This window comes from Carassius gibelio, chromosome B4 (assembly GCF_023724105.1).
Source record: "Carassius gibelio isolate Cgi1373 ecotype wild population from Czech Republic chromosome B4, carGib1.2-hapl.c, whole genome shotgun sequence".
NCBI lineage: Eukaryota > Metazoa > Chordata > Actinopteri > Cypriniformes > Cyprinidae > Carassius > Carassius gibelio.
In genome coordinates, this window is record NC_068399.1 from 7,948,370 (window position 1) to 7,966,326 (window position 17,957).

At 45.3% G+C, this 17,957-nt stretch overlaps 2 protein-coding genes across 3 annotated transcripts in view; both read left to right on the plus strand.

Annotated features, from left to right (window-relative positions):
* The window catches only part of LOC127955956 (zinc finger protein 501), a 315,828-nt gene that overhangs the window by 219,861 nt on the left and 78,010 nt on the right, over nucleotides 1-17,957 (plus strand). The gene's annotated exons all lie outside the window — the stretch shown is intronic.
* Nucleotides 1-17,957, plus strand: part of LOC127956046 (zinc finger protein 93-like) — a 235,215-nt gene that overhangs the window by 202,172 nt on the left and 15,086 nt on the right. The window lies entirely within an intron of this gene.

Here is a 17,957-nt window from a genome sequence, read left to right on the forward strand (position 1 = left end):
GCAGCCTGATCGAGACTGTTTGCAGCACAATGCCCGCGGCGACGATCATCGTGTCAGGACCACTGCCCACGTATCGACGAGGACACGAAAGGTTCAGTAGACTTTTTGCTTTAAATGAATGGTTGTTGTCATGATGTAAAGAACAGAAACTGCTATTTGTTAATAACTGGAATCTTAACTAGGATTTACACAAGCTCCAGTCTGGATCCAGAACACCCGAGAAGAGATGATGCTGACCCTCAGAGGACCTAAGATGATGCTAACCCTGAATCAACAAACAGAACTAACAAATATTGCCACAAGTTTGACTGCATCACATAATAATTATTAATTAATAATATTAATGTTCATCGTCTGGCTGACTACGTCTTGTATTAATTTTTTTAAACGTGCACAAACTGACAGTCACCACCATAAGCTACTACTAAATATTGTAGAAACATAATTTTCTGTAAAGTTGTTTAGTAACGATTTGTTTTGTAAAAAAGCACTATACAAATAAACTTGAATTGAATTGAAAATCTAAATGGCTAAAGTCTATGCTGCTGTGGTGGTGCGGTAAGCTGTATGATCGTCCACCTGAGGCGCTGCCGTGGTGGTGCTGTTGTAGCTGTGTGATCGTTCACCTGAGGCTCTGCCGTGGTGGTGCTGTTGTAGCTGTGTGATCGTTCACCTGAGGCTCTGCCGTGGTGGTGCTGTTGTAGCTGTGTGATCGTTCACCTGAGGCACTGCCGTTGTGGTGCTGTTGTAGCTGTATGATCATCCACCTGAGGCACTGCTGTGGTGGTGCTGTTGTAGCTGTATGATCGTCCACCTGAGGCGCTGCTGTGGTGGTGCTGTTTTAGCTGTATGATCGTCCACCTGAGGCGCTGCCATGGTGGTGCTGTTGTTAACTGGACATACCGTCTTTCCAGGAAATTCTAAAAATTCTCAAGTTATTTCTTCTCCATTTGCTCTCAAGACTACAAGTTTCTTTCTTAGGAGAAAACAAAAATGTTCGAGAAAAACGTACCTGTGCCATGATATAACATCAATACCCACTGTATTACTGTTATATCATGGCACAGGTATGTTTTTCTCCAACATTTTTTAATTTGATGGGGGCTAGAGCTTCTAATCTATTAGAGAAGATAATGCAGATGTTGCCAATCATGCAAAGATCTAATTAAGGCTAGACCATCACTTCTGCACATTATATTATTTTTCTTTTCTAAATGTGCAACGTTTTGATTACTTGATGCTAAATCTGGTATATTGTCTTCATGTTCTTCCACTAGTTGTTTTTTGTCTTTTCATTTTGTCCTCACACACTAAACGTTCTTACTCTAGCTCTGGACATAGCTCACACCATCCATCTTCTGTTACACCGTCACTATCAATTGTATTCTGAATATTATCCAGTTTATCTGCCTCTATTTCAAACTTATTTCTATTTAAGTCAACAACTGACTTAACTGAGTGTGTAGATTCATAACTAAACACTGCATGACCATTCTTGTAAAATTACTCAATTGATAAAAAATTCTGAGGTTTCAGCTTGATATCTGAACGGTATGACAGAAACAACTGCATAATACTTTGATAAAATGATTCTGGATTAGTTTTTTAAAAAAAGCGTGCATAAACAACTGCTGGCTGTGTTCGTGGTCTTTTGGCGATAAAACCACAACCATTATTTAATTTAAGATTGTTCATTTTTACTTAAAACATGATATTCTGATGCAAATGCTGCCATACATCGTGGGGCACACATCTCTGTTATGTAAATAAATACTATACTGTAAACTGCAATAAACACTTCCTAGGTTTTTCTGTGCATCTTTTGCACCAATATTAATCCTCTTTAAATGCTTTTCTTTGTGCATTACCTAACAACAACCCCATCTCCCTTTCTGACTTGGACACATAAGAAATCATATAGACCACACAAGCATATGTATCAGCAACATACTAGGGGTGTCCCCGACTAAGGATTTTAATAGTTGAATCAGAATTTTCAAATCTTGCTGATTTGAGAGCTCTCACTCCCTCCGTTGAAACTGTGTGCATGGTATACTGTTCATGTCCAGAAAGGTAATACTCGAGAAGAGTCAATCTTTTGTTCATTATCTGGCTCAGGTCGCCCTACAGTAACACTGTAAGGCTGAATGTCTTTACAAATAAAAAAGGCGATCGCGTTGGTTATTGCTTTGGAACGAGCAGAGGTGACAGCCAGCAGGGAGTGAAAAAAAGATGTAATTGTTTACTCACCTGGCGTCCTGCTAGTGGTACCACAACTGCTAGTACTAGCAACAGCGGATTCCGAAGGGGAGGGAGTCTCTGCTGCACTCATATTGTGTCGGCGCTTCAAGTGTTTTGTCAATTTAGTCGTACTGCCTGTATACTTTATAGCGGCGCAACACATTTGAAATTGGCTGGGTTTTGTCAAGATTTCCATCTCGCTTATAAAACCCAAAGTGTTTCCAAACACTCGATTTAAAATGACTTGGTGGAAGAAAGAGTTCAGAGTCTGCCATGTTAATCCCTTCTAGGTGGTAACTCTCAGGAGGACACCTCTCGGTCTCCATAGTGTTGTTGTGATATGTCATAATCACGTAGCAGCTGCAGTGGTGATGAGAGAATGCGCTTTCGAAACAGTTCAAAAAGGAGAAGTCAATCTAAAAGTTACATGACAAAATATTGTTCGCTTTATAAATAGTAAAAGAATAGCGCATCTACTAATAATTATATATGTATCAATCGTTTTTTACCAATGCAAATATGTTAGAAATGATGCATTGCAATATACAAATGCCAACCGTATCTGATGTAGGCTTATTTAAATCGATGCATCGCATTGTAATCTTATGCCGATTCACCGATGCAAATCAGTGAATCTTACAATCCCTAATATCCACAACCGGAAAAAAGAGTTCAATCTTTTGGCGGTTCTGATATATTCCAGGTTCTTGTGATCGGTGCAGACAATAAAGGGTACCCCCTACCCCTCTAACCAGTGAAGCCACTCCTCCAACGCTAACTTGACTGCCAACAACTTGTCACAGTCTTCTGTCTTTCTGTCTTTGTCTTTCTGTGAGCACATGGCTTGTGTTGTGTTATTTGGTGCCATGTGCTCTCTCCTTTCCTTTTCTGACCCCGCCCACCTTGTCACCTCATTACTGTTTAGTTGCTCCACCTGTGTTTCTCCCTGGCTCCCTGACTCATTACCTTATTCACTCTGTACACCTGTTGCATCCACTCACTCTGTACACGTGTGCACATAATCACGCACACAGCTGTTCCCTATTTGTTCACGAGTATATAGTTTCGTCTCACCCACCACTCTGCCTGGCTATATTGTAATGTCTATGTACCTGTGTTTCTCGTGCTCGTTTTCCTGTGATTCGTTTTGGTTTTGTTTTTGCCGTGTTGGCCTTTTAGTTCTCGTTTGTTCTTGTTAAAATAAAGTGTCTCTTCCCTGCACTTGGACCCAGATCTTGTTCTTTCCACGGCGCCGTCTCTACCGCGCTGTGACAGAATATAGCCAGCAAATATGGGTCCAGCAGGGAGATTCCTCGACATCTGCCAAGGAGAGCGAAGCATTGAGGATTATGCTTGGGAGTTCGTGGGGGCGGCTCAGCTGTCAGCGACAGAGAGGACTTGTCTAATGGTTTTCTTCTGGGGAGGACTAGCCGAGCCCTTCAAGTCCCTTATGCCATTCTGGCACCCCGACGAGATGCTGGAGGATTACATCAACCTGGCTCTGCAGTTGAGCGGCTCAGCTGTTAGGGTGGAGTTAGCTGCAGAGCCAGCTCAAGGTTCTCCCAAGGCGACAGTCCAGGAGTCAGCAGAGGCCTCGTCGGCTGCACCCAGTGCCTCACACCTGTTCCTGGAGCGTCACGGGCTGATCCGCTGCATGCGGGATTCACAGTGGATGTCGGTGCGAGCAGCGTGGTCGGCTCGCAGGACTCACAAGGTGGTGGAGCCTGCTGATGTTCCCTCTGAGGCAGTGGGGCTGGATGCTAGCCTTCACAAAGCCGCAGATTCCACTCAGGATTGCCCCAAGGCGGCGGTGTCCGCTCAGGATTGCCCCGAGGAGGCGGTGTCCGCCCACGATGCCCCCGAGGCTGCGTTGTCCACTCACAATGTCCCCGAGGCAGCGGCGTCCGCTCACGATGTCCCCGAGCCAGCGGCATCTGCTCAGGATTGCCCCGAGGAGGCGGTGTCCGCCCACGATGCCCCCGAGGCAGCGTCATCCACCGCCGCCCTGGGGGGTTTCCGTCCTGACCACACGGTTGTGGTGGTCTTTTGCTCCGCCTTGGGGGGCTTACGCCCTGACCACACGGTTGTGGTGGTCTTCTGCTCCGCCCTGGGGGGCTTCCGCCCTGACCACACGGTTGTGGTGGTGTTCTGCTCCGCCCTGGGGGGCGTCCGTCCGGACCACACCGTTATGGTGGTCTTCTGCTCCGCCCTCATAGGGCGTCACATGATGTCCTTTTTGGACTTGTGTATTTGTGTTATTTTTTGTTGTTCTGCGGTCTGTGTCTTTCTTTCTGTTTCCTCCTATGGACCTGGCCCTCCTTCCCTTCCCCTGATCCTCTGCCGGTCCACCTCCCTCCTATGGACCTGGCCCTCCTTCCCTTCCCCTGATCCTCTGCCGGTCCACCTCCCTCCTGGGTTTCTTGTCTGTGTATCTTGTCTCTGTTTCCCCATTCTACCTGGTCCTCTTGTCTCTGTTTTACCATTTTACCTGGTCGTCTGTCTCTGTTACCCCATTCTACCTGGTTCTCTTGTCTGTTTTACCATATTATCTGGCCCTCCATCCCTCCCCCTGATCCACCTCGGTTCCGCCTCCCTCCGTGATTTATTATTTTGGAGTGTCTGGAATCCACTCCTTAAGGGAGGGGTTCTGTCACAGTCTTCTGTCTTTCTGTCTTTGTCTTTCTGTGAGCACATGGCTTGTGTTGTGTTAATTGGTGCCATGTGCTCTCTCCTTTCCTTTTCTGACCCCGCCCACCTTGTCACCTCATTACTGTTTAGTTGCTCCACCTGTGTTTCTCCCTGGCTCCCTGACTCATTACCTTATTTACTCTGTACACCTGTTGCATCCACTCACTCTGTACACGTGTGCACATAATCACGCACACAGCTGTTCCCTATTTGTTCACGAGTATATAGTTTCATCTCACCCACCACTCTGCCTGGCTTTATTGTAATGTCTATGTACCTGTGTTTCTCGTGCTCGTTTTCCTGTGATTCGTTTTGGTTTTGTTTTTGTTTTTGCCGTGTTGGCCTTTTAGTTCTCGTTTGTTCTTGTTAAAATAAAGTGTCTCTTCCCTGCACTTGGACCCAGATCTTGTTCTTTCCACGGCGCCGTCTCTACCGCGCCGTGACACAACTCTCTATTACCAATGTTGTAGTTATGTTCGGCAGGCGATAAATGACGGGACAAAAATGCACAGGGATGCATCTTGTTGTATGTAGGAGAACGCTGGGACAGCACTGCTCCTACCCCCACCTCTGATGCATCGACCTCCATCACAAACTGACATGATGGATCAGGGGCTATAAGGATAGGGGCTGAAATTAAATGGCCGTTCAGTTTGGCAAACACAGCCTCAGCTGTGTTTGACCACCTGAACGCTGTTCTGGGGGAGGTCAAGGCAGTCAGAGGTGTGGCTAGTTGGCTGAAGTTGCGAATAAAACACAGGTAGAAGTTGGCAAATCCCAGAAACCTCTGTAGGGCCTTAGGGCAAATCTGGGCTTGGCCACTACACCACACCCCTAAATATCTGATACTGTCTGCCTTCCATTTCCATTTATATCTATATTTGATTTCTTCTGGTGGGACATAGTTCAGAGTGAATACCTGTGTTTTATTTACATTAATCTTGTACCCTGAAAAATAGAGCCATAGTCTAGTATGAGTTTAATGATTTTAGGAACAACCTGTGTAGGGTAAAATATAGTCAATAGCAAATCATCAGCAAAAAGTGCCAATTTTCGCTACCCTCCTACTGTTCTTACGCCAGTTAAAAGTGAAAGTGATGTGACATTCAGCCAAGTATGGTGACCCATACTCAGAATTCATGCTCCGCTTTTAACCCATCTGAAGTGCACACACACAGAGCAGTGAACACACACACACACTGTGAACACACACCCGGAGCAGTGGCAAGATGCAGCACCCTTGTCGAGTCCCGCGCTGCAGTGTGAATGACTCAGTGAGGTTTCCATTCATTTTGATCCTAGCTGTTGGCTTAATGTATGACCCTGAGATAACCTCAATTACAGATTTATCAAAACTGAATATTTCGAGTACCTTATATAAAAAGAACCACATCACTGAATCAAATGCCTTTTCGGCATCTGAACTCAGTCCTAAGGTCTCTAATATTTGCTTATCCACCCGCCTCATTATGTGTAAAACCCTCCTAATATTGTCTTAAATCTGTATTTGTTTGATGAATCCCTTTAATTGCTAGTTGAATTTCTTCTTTAGTTATTGTGGATAATAACTTTATTTTGTTCCTCTGCCACTGGTGGTAACTCGAGTTCAGACAAAAAGGTATTGATGTCCTGGTTATTGTCTTCATGAAGTTGAGAATATACAGTTCCTCTTCAGGAACTCAAGCTGCGTCGAGCGCTTTTGGGGAACGCCTTTGGCAAGAACAACTCTGAATAGTGAGGGAGGGAGGAGCCGACTGTCCGCATTGTGAACGATTGCCAATGCGGACGCTTCGATCCCGGCGGAGCTCTCTTCGAGGGGGGAGCCTTCGCCAGCGTTCCCCGCGGCTCTGGCCCCGCTTCTGCTGAGGCAGAGTGGCTGCTGCACTCCTGGGGTTCGCAGGTGGATCTGGCTGAAGGAATGGAGATGGGCCAGTCCTTATCTCCTTCCTCATCTGCTAGATCCAGCGCCCAAACCCTGGGATCGGAAGCATGCTCGTCGGTTTCTTCCCCCCAGGGCGAGGGGTCGACACTCCATCTCTCTTCGTCTGATGAGGTGGATGTGGAGACAGTTGGTAGGGATTCGCCACCCCTTTCGCCCCAGTATGAGGAGCTGCTGGAGGTGGTTACTCGCGCAGTCGAGAAGTTAAAAATAGACTGGCCCCCAGAGAAAAAACATGAACCGCAGAGAAGTAAACTTGATGAGCGGTATCTCAGGCCCAAACCACCACCTCCAGCCCGGAGCCTTCCCTTTTTTCCCGACCTCCACGCCGAAATAGCGAGGTCGTGGAAACACCCATATTCCACCCGTCTCTTCGGCCCTGATTTGCAGTATTATGGGAATGTGACAGGGCTCGATAAGCGTGGGTACAGAGTGATGCCACGGGTTTAACAGACGCTTGCGGGCTATCTGTCACCCATCTGGCATCGTCTCTGAAGGCTCCGGCCTTGCCTACAAAAGCATCAGAATCAGAATCAGAATGAGCTTTATTGCCAGGTATGTTTACACATACGAGGAATTTGTTTTCGTGACAGAAGCTCCGCAGTACAACAGAATGACAGCGACAGAACATAAAACACATAATAAAAGAATAAAAAATACAAATAAGTAGATAGTGAATGACAATATACAAATGACAATTGTAGGCAGGTATATTACAAAATGCAGTTATGTATGTACATACATATTATGTGCAAAATTTAAGTGTATACTAAGTATGTGTGTTAGATAAAAAAAGTGTATGTGTATATAAATATAAAGTGTAGTGTGTTCGCCGTTATTATCAGCTGTTCATAAGATGGATTGCCTGAGGGAAGAAACTGGTCCTGTGTCTGGTCGTTCTAGTGCTCAGTGCTCTGTAGCGTCGACTAGATGGATGTGAGGGGTCCAAAGTGATTTTGACAGCCCTTTTTCTCACTCTGGATAAGTACAGTTCTTGAATAGAAGGGAGGGTTGTACCAACGATTCGCTCAGCAGTCCGGACTACCCTCTGTAGTCTTCTGAGGTCAGATTTAGAAGCTGAGCTGAACCAGACAGTTACTGAAGTGCAGAGGATGGATTCAATGATGGTGGAGTAGAACTGTTTCAGCAGCTCCTGTGGCAGGTTAAACTTCCTCAGCTGGGGGAGGAAGTACAACCTTTGCTGGGCCTTTTTCACAATGGAGTCAATGTGAATGTCCCACTTCAGGTCCTGAGAGATGGTGGTTCCCAGGAACCTGAATGACTCCACTGCAGTCACAGTGCTGTTCATGATGGTGAGTTGGGGGAGTGCAGGGGGGGTTTCTCCTGAAGTCCACGCTCATCTCCACTGTTTTGAGGGTGTTAAGCTCCAGGTTGTTGAGAGTGCACCAGACAGCCAGCTCTTTTACCTCCTGTCTGTAAGCAGACTCGTCACCGTCCTGAATGAGGCTGATGAGTGTGGTGTCGTCTGCAAACTTCAGGAGCTTGACAGAGGGGTCCTTAGATGTGCAATCGTTGGTGTACAGGGAGAAGAGTAGTGGGGAGAGAACGCAGCCCTGGGGAACTCCGGTGCTGATTGTACGGGTGCTGGATGTGTATTTTCCCAGCCTCACTAGCTGCTGCCTGTCTGTCAGGAAGCTGTTGATCCACTGACAGACGAAGGTGGGCACGGAGAGCTGATTTAGTTTGGGCAGGAGGAGGTTTGGGATGATCGTGTTGAAGGCCGAGCTGAAGTCCACAAACAGGATCCTCACATAAGTCCCCGGTCTGTCTAGGTGTTGCAGAACATAATGCAGTCCAATGTTTACTGCATCGTCCACAGACCTGTTTGCTCTGTGGGCAAACTGAAGAGGATCCAGCAAGGGCCCAGTGATGTCCTTCAGGTGGGCCAGCACCAGTTTTTCAAATGACTTCATGACTACAGACGTTAGAGCCACAGGCCTGTAGTCATTTAATCCTGTAATTTTGGGTTTCTTAGGGATGGGGATGATGGTGGAACGTTTGAAGCATGAAGTTACTTCGCACAGCTCCAGCGATCTGTTGAAGATCTGTGTGAAGATGGGGGCCAGCTGGTCAGCACAGGATTTCAGACAGGCTGGTGTAACACAATCTGGGCCTGGTGCTTTTTTCCTTTTCTGTTTCCGGAAGACCTGGTGCACCGCATCCTCGCTGATCTGAATTGCAGGTGCCCCACCTGAGAGGGGGGATGCAGGAGGTGTGAATGGTGAGAGTGCTTGATTGGAGAGGTGTTCAGGATGGGTTGCAGGAGCTGTTAATGGTGTGAACGGTTGTTTGGAGAGGCGTTCAGGGCTGGTTGCAGGAGTTGTGAATGGTGTGAATGGTTGTGTGGGGAGGCATTCAAAGCAGGTGATGGGTGTTCTTTCAAACCTGCAGTAAAACTCGTTCAGATCGTCTGCCAGTCGTTGATTCTCTACAGTGCTGGGGGGTGGTGTCTTGTAATTGGTGATCTTCTTTAGACTTTTCCACACTGATGCGGAGTCGTTGGAAGTGAACTGAGTCCTTATTTTTTCAGAATAATTCCTCTTTGCCACTTTGATCTCCTTTTCCAATGTGTATTTAGCCTGTTTATACAAGACATTGTCCCCCTTCACGTAAGCATCTTCTTTGGCCTGACGGAGCTGTCTGAGTTTTGCAGTGAACCACGGTTTGTCATTATTGTAAATTAGCTGAGTCTTTGTAGGAATACACATATCCTCACAGAAATTAAGAACAACATCTGCGTTAGTGGGCAAGGGCTATGTGGCAGCAGGTCAGGCAGGGGCGTGCCTTCACACCATGGCCGTCCTTCAAGCATATCAGGCCGACCTGCTGAGAGATGTAGACGAGGGAGAGGGGATCAAGTCCGAGGATATTGCAGAGCTTTGACGGACCGCTGATCTCTCCCTTAGCGCCACCAAAGAGACCGCTCGCGCGATTGGGCGGTCTATGGCAGCCTTGGTGGCCGCGGAGAGGCATTTATGGCTGAACCTGTCCCAAATTAAAGACCATGACAGGTTCTGCCTCCTGGACGCCCCGCTCCAAGCCTCGGGCCTGTTCGGCGACACAGTCAATACTGTCGTCGACAGGTTCCAGGAGGTCCGTAAGCAGGCGGCGGCGTTCCAGAGTTTCCTCCCTCGTCGCTCTTGTGGGTTATCTGGACGGGAGATACTCACACCACTAGCAGGCTCCTCATACCGCGAGGCTCAAAAGCAGAGCGTCGCCACTCGCGCTCTGAGTCGGGGGCTCCTAGAATAAAATCTGATCTTCGTACAGCTATTGAAGCTAGGAAGCCCTCGACAAAGAGGTCCTGATGCCAGTATTCCAGTGACCTCGAGGGTAGCCCCTACGGGGTCAGAGCGGTATCCACCTCATTATACGGTGCCCGCCTCTCCCCGGTACCCTCTGGAGGCCGGTCTGCCAACCCTGCCAGTGTTTCAGGGCGCAGCGGTCTTTCCGCCCGTGAGCGTAGCGGAGCTGGGAAGCTCGCCTCCCCTTCGGGGGCCTCTTACTACAGAGATGCGTGGAAACTTCTGCCAAATGTATCTCAATGGGTCCTGCACACAGTAGAAAGAGGCTATGCTATTCAATTCGGCCGTCCACCGCCGAGATTCAATGGGGTTACACCGACAGTCGTCAGCCCCCAGCAGGCTCTGGTTATGGAACAAGAAGTGAATACCCTATTAAGGAAGGTAGCCATCGAGGTGATTCCTCATCTAGACAGGGAATCCGGGTTCTACAGCCGGTATTTCATAGTTCCAAAGAAGGATGGGGGGTTGCGTCCGATCTTAGACCTACGTCAGTTAAACCTCTCAGTTATGTCACTGAAGTTCAAAATGCTTACTGTCAAACAGGTTGTAGCTCAAATCAGATCCGAGGACTGGTTTGTCACGATAGATCTCAAAGATGCATACTTCCACATATCCATCCTTCCACAACACAGGAAGTTTCTGAGGTTCGCTTTCGGGGACAAAGCTTATCAATATCGAGTACTTCCATTCGGCCTTGCACTCTCACCCCGCACGTTCACGAAATGTGTAGATGCGGCTCTGGTACCCCTCTGTATGCAGGGCATCCGCATTCTAAATTATATCGACGATTGGTTGATTCTAGCTCAATCAGAGCAGATGGCGGTTCGACATCGAGGTGTCGTTCTCGCCCATATGGGGGAGCTGGGTTTGAGACTGAATGCCAAGAAGAGTGTACTTTCTCCAGTTCAGAGAACCACCTATCTAGGCGTAGTATGGGATTCGACCACGATGCAGGCACGTATGTCTCCTGATCGGATCGAGTCGATCCTCACATCAGTCAAGAGAGTCAGAGAAGGCCAGTCACTCACTGTGAAGGAGTTTCAGAGACTGTTAGGGCTCATGGCAGCTGCGTCCAACGTGATACCTTTTGGTCTCCTGCACATGAGGCCCCTTCAGTGGTGGCTCAAGACCAAGGGGTTTTCCCCGAGGGGAAATCCTTTCCGAACTATTCAGGTCACGTGGCGATGCCTTCGTGCCTTAGACATATGGAAGAAACCTTGGTTCTTGAATCAGGGCCCGGTGTTGGGAGCTCTTGGTCGCCGTGTAACGCTAGTGACAGATGCGTCCCTCACCGGTTGGGGTGCGGTCATGAGTGGCCACCCTGCCCGCGGTCTGTGGAGCGGTCGCCATCTGACATGGCACATCAATTGTCTAGAAATGCTAGCAGTATATCGAGCTTTAAAATATTTCCTCCCAGACCTGAGAGGCTGTCATGTGTTATTGCGCACCGACAACACAGCGGTAGTCTCTTATATCAATCACCAGGGGGGTCTGCGTTCACGCCCCTTGTACAAGCTGGTGTACTAGACCCTCCTGTGGTCCCAGGGCAAACTCCTCTCGCTAAGAGCAGTGTATATTCCTGGGCGATTGAATGTGGGAGCAGACATGCTGTCGAGACAGGGGCCGAGGCCCGGGGAATGGATGCTTCATCCCAAGGTGGTGAAGCAGATATGGCAAATATTTGGCAAAGCTCAGGTGGACCTCTTCGCGACCCGAGAGACATTGCAATGTCCCCTCTGGTTCTCTCTAGTTCACCCAGCTCCACTGGGACTAGATGCCATGGCACAGACTTGGCCGAGGCTTCGTCTGTATGCATTTCCCCCCATCGCTCTGCTCCCGGGAGTTCTGGCGAGTGTTGTTAGTAGCCCCATTCTGGCCGGGCCGAGTATGGTTCGCAGATCTGATTTCTCTTCTCGACGGCTCTCCATGGCAGATTCCGATCAGGACAGATCTACTCTCTCAGGCGCAGGGCAAAATAATTCACCCTCGCCCAGAGTTGTGGAAGCTGTGGGTGTGGCCCCTGAGGGGGCACATCTGTTAGCAGCTGGTCTCTCAACCGAGGTTGTTGAGACCCTACTCCAATCCAGAGCTCCCTCCACGAGAAAACTGTATGCCCTGAAGTGGAAACTCTTCACTTCATGGTGCAGAGATCGCCACCTTGACCCTGTTAACTGCCCAGTTGGTAGAGTTCTGGAGTTTTTACAAGCTAGGCTCTCTGCGGGGTTAACCCACTCCACCTTAAAGGTGTACGTGGCGGCCATAGCTGCTTACCACGTCCCTTTCAGTGATCAGTCACTGGTTAGACACTCCCTAGTTACACGTTTCCTCCGAGGTGCACTGAGGCTGAGACCTCCAGTACAGTCCCGTATTCCCCCATGGGATTTGGTTGTGGTGTTAGAGGCTCTCTGCAAAGCTCCATTCGACCCAATTCAAGAAATCTCAGACAGACAACTGACACTTAAGACTGCCCTATTACTGGCTATTACCTCTCTAAAGAGAGTTGGAGATCTTCAGGCCCTCTTGGTGGCCCCTAACTATCTAGACTTTGCCCCTGGTATGGCCAAAGCATTTCTATACCCTCGAGCGTGTTACATTCCTAAAGTTCCCTCTGTCACACCACAACCTGTCGTACTGCAGGCCTTCTGTCCTCCTCCCTTTCGGGAGCCAGACCAGGTGAAGCTAAATTGTATGTGTCCAGTGCGAGCATTGGACGCATACATCCACAGAGCTGCCCTGTGGAGAAAGTCTGACCAATTGCTTGTATGCTATGGTCCTCCTAAAAAGGGTTCTCCTGCCTCTAAGCAGACCCTTAGTCGTTGGATAGTCGAGGCTATCAACGTCTCCTATGAGTCCTCTGGTCTTCCCCTTCCTTTGGGAGCCAAGGCTCACTCTACGCAGAGTATGGCTGCCTCTAAGGCCTTTCTAGCAGGTGTGTCCCTCTTGGACATCTGCAACGCTGCAGGGTGGTCCACGCCCTCTACATTCGCCAGATTTTACAATCTCGATATGCGAGCCGCTCCTGGCTCTTCTGTCCTCTCGTCCTAAGCTGTGCTCTTCGGATACACACTAGGCAGGGGCTTGGTAGTCTGGCAGCGTTGGCACATCGTTCCCCAAAAGCGCTTGACACAGCTCAAGTTCCCGAAGAGGAACGTCCCTAGGTTACGTATGTAACCCTAGTTCCTCGAGGGAACGAGACGCTGCGTCGCCGAGCCATACTCCCGGCACCCCTGCCTGCGCTTGCTTCCCTACTCGAAGCTGAAGCCAGCTGCGTGGCACGTGCCTTTATAGCTTCCTGGTCGCTACGTCACCCTGTCCGTGACGTCACGCTATTCCATTGAACTGATTGCAAACGATATTCAGAGTTGTTCTTGCCAAAGGCGTTCCCCAAAAGCGCTCGACGCAGCGTCTCGTTCCGTCGAGGAACTAGGGTTACATACGTAACCTACGGACGTTTTTTCTCTATGTCCATGGTGTTCAAATCATCTATTTATTTTTTTAGTTTTATCATATCCGATTTAATATTACCATTATGAGACCTAGATTGTTGGTGCTGCATATATAACAACTTATCCTCTAAATGCCAGAGTTTTTGCTGATCTACTTTTTTCATATGAGAGGAAATACTAATTATTTTCCCCCTAATCACTGTCTTAAGTGCATCCCATAGTATTCCTGGTGACACCTCATCCTTATCGTCATATTCTAAGTACTCCTCTATTTCTTTCTGCAAACGATCGTTAAAATCTTCATCAGTCAGAGGAGCAGGCCCTTAATGGTTATGGCCTCACTGAGAATAAACACCCTCCAAAAACCTTACTTATCCTCTTATTATACACCATTAAACAGATTTAGTGTTTTTTTTTTAAGGATCAACAAAGAAGGTAAACCTCACTTTCCTGAAGGTGTAGATGTGGTCCTCTTAAAGGCTCTGAGTTTTTCTTTGTAACCGGTGTCCCGCCTCTTGTTCGCTGCACTGCTCCCTGCTCCTCTGCCAACTCTGCTCCAGGTCCGCTGTTTCATTTGCTCCAACATTGTTTCTGGCGATCCGATGACCTTCTGGACCTTCATAACCTCTTCTGGACATATCAGCAGTAGCTTCCACCACTGAGTCGTAAATCTTAGTTTCTTCAGATGGCGTTCAAACCAGAAGTCCTAAGTGAATTGTTGATCACATAATACCAAAAACATTACAAACATATATTAACACCCCAAAACAAACATTGACTTTGCCCAAACTTAACAGGTGCAGTGTGTAAATTTAACACAGTGTATATAAAAGAAATGGCTCATTCTAAGGTATTAAAAACATAACAGTTCATTATGTAACGTCTTTATGTACCATTAACAAACTTAAACATGCAATATCTGGTCTGCCCAAAGTTTATGTGTTTTATATGGGTCCCTGCCTGAACTTTAGGCCAATATTTTTTTATATTCTTAGCGCCACCTGCTGGCAACAGGAAATTACTTCTTTTACACTAACTTAAACATGCAATGTCTGATCTGCCTGAAACTTTGCATGTTTGGTAAGAGTTCTGGCCTGAAGACATTTACATGCCGATATTCAGTTATAATCATAGCGCCACCTGTGATTTTGGCTATGTTTGTATTTAAAATAGAGTTAGAAGCGACAGAATATCTATTTAACTGAAAGCGCTGCTTGTCTCGCCTCTCGATGAACAGATCAGATGCAGAGAGGTGTGTGTGTGCTGACAAAGCAAGATTGTGCACTCGTGCGGCAGTACCAATGAATCACAGAGACTCGTTAACTAGTCGCTTAAAAAACAAATTGTTAAATCTAGTGACAAAGTCACTAAGTTGGCAACACTCTTGACAAACCTACTTTTACATCCTACATTAATCTTTGCTATAAAATGTCATTAGATTCTGTATGAACTTGTGCTTTTAAAATTACAGGGGCTGTGAGAAAAAGTCAACACCGATACTTGTTACTTATTTCAATGTTTCTGTCTCACTCTTGTCCTAAGGTTATCATAGTTAGCTGGATTCGGTCCATATCCAGACCAGATGGTGGACCTGCACCCCGAGACGACCACAACACAGCCCTGAATGTCAGTGAATACCATGACAAGTAAACATCACGACTGGACAGGAATAATACTGATTTCATTGTATTGCATAATGACAAAACTTGAACTGAATGGAGTCAGATTATGAAATCAGTTTTCTCTAGAGCTGCTTTATTGCCAAATCGACTTTGTTTCCTAATGTATTCATTTTTCAGCATTTTCACTGACATTGAATTTTATTAAATTAACATCAAGCTGACATAAAGTGAATAATGAAACTTGTGTGCTATAAAATTCCTTATAGCTGAATTCATTTACCAAGTTACTGAAATGAACCGTCTTTCTAGAGGTAAAGTTTTTCATTAAATAAAACAATGTTTTTGTACAATTTTTGGTTGCATTTTTTTTTTCATGTAATTACCTACTTTTTATAGAGTGTTTCATTGTTATTGACCAAGGAAAGTTAAGATTTTGAAAGTTAAGAACTTAGAAAATTTTGAATGATTTTATGGTTTATTACTAAATGACATGGAATATTTAAGCTTTTATAGAGCAATCTAGTCTACATAATGTTTGTCAGCTCTATTTTGGGTATTTCCATAGCTAGTTTTGGCCAGAGTACCCATTTTTAATTTGGTATAGACCAGGGTTCTTCAAATCTTACCTCTGGACCAGTTTGGATCCATAATCCTTATCTGTTCCAGATCCATTGTGCTGTGCAAGTGGACTCTCAGATGAACCCATTCTGGAGCTTGTGGAATCATTTTGCTATCTACACTTTTAAGTTTGGGGTTTTTGCAAATACACCCCAACCTAAATTTAACAAAATTCAACAGGAAACTGTTAAGCAATTTAAACTATGTAAAGGCTAGAAATAGCAAGTTAGCTTTAAAAGCTTAAGATCCAGTGTTGCCCAGTAATTTTCAGGGGACATTGCTAAAGGCAGATCGATTTGTTGCTAAAAGACGTTGTGATGTCATTGTGTGGAGACATCATTACATAACCATGACACAAAACAGCATTTTATGTAGAATAAACAACAAGATTACTAAAATCTTATTATTTCTCAAAAGTTATTTGTTCATAAAAATATTATAAACAAAAATATTTGAATTAGTAAATCTCTGGAGATGGACTTGTAGCCTTGAGATAGTTTGTGTTTTTCTACATTCTTTTCTCTCAAATCCACAGACAACTCTTCACACTTCTTTCTTTTCTCCATGCTCAGTGTGACACAACACAAAGCTTCAGTCGCCAATCATTTTGTCCAGTCCATTTTTGTGTCCTGTATGAAATGTTATCAAGGGTGACTTTTCTTCTCTGTTTGTTTCTTGTTGCAGTGCAAAAAAAACAATAAGCTAATAAGTTAATACAAAAGCATTTGCAATTCAAATAATTTTCTAAGAGAAGTGTTGCATTTTCTGACAGAATTGCAAGGGGGCTGATATTTTTGGCCATGACTGGTATTTGAAATTTTTTTAAAAAAAAAACAACTTAGGGATCAGATTCCATATAGACGAGGGCTTATTGATATATATATATATATATATATATATATATATATATATATATATATATATTTTATTTTTATTTATATTGCATTTGGATTGTTCTTCTAGAGGTTTTTGACAATACATCCATACACAATCACAGCAAGCTAAAGTTTGGGATTATCTGTTTTATGCAGTATGTTTCCAAATGAAAACTGCTGTTTTACAATTTTGAGCATGTGGTAGTTTATTGAAGATGATTGTAAAGCCATTGCTGCCAGTCATTAGATTTTTAATCTTTATAATGTACAGTGTTTATCTAAATGCAATCAGCCTCCCTGTCAATCGATCACCGGTGAATCTATGTTGAAATTCCGGCTGGGTAGAGTATGATCTTTCTTAGGTTTAGGAATTAAATTACCTTGCGGCAATGTAGGAGGTAAAGCCTCTTTTTCAAAACTTTTAGTTAAAAAGGGAGTAAGTTCATCAGTAAATAATTTGTGCCGCTCAGCTGTAAATCCATCACACCCTGGGGATTTATTGTTTTTCAAACCCTTAATTCCTCTTTGTTCCTCAGGAGTAACAATGCTTTCACAAAAAAGATCTATCACTTTCAGATAATTAACTGGGTCTAGAAATGAGGACTCTGTCTGCTCTAAATACCACGAATTATAAAGATTGCATGTCCTGATATTGCTGAGTTAGATGTGTTCCTATGTCAACATATTTTGTTGACCCTGGAACAACATTTTACTCAAAAAATGTAGGCTTGACCATATCCCTACACCTAAACCTAACCTTAACCATGAGTGATCCTTAAAATCAGAGGAAATGATAGATGAATTACAGTGATGTACAAGCAACTAACAGTGATTGTAAGCATAAACTTCAAAAAATCTATAAACTTGTTCTTCAAATCTGATTGGTTAATCACAATGTTGTTCCAGTGTCAACAAAGATGTTGTCCCAGGAACATGTCTCACTTGGTAAAATCAGGTTCTGCATAAAGATTAATATCAAATGTGCACTGTGGTTTGCTATTCCCTTTGGATATTTAACAATTTTGCCATCAACACTAGTTGTTCAGTTGTTTAGAGGGTAAACTTACACTTTTCAAGATTAAGAAAATATGTGACACACTTTTTTTTTTACACATGACAATGATAAGATTTGTTTTATTTATAAAATCCCAGATCTGCAAACAATAAATGAAAATGAATTAAAATGATAGACTTAATTGTTT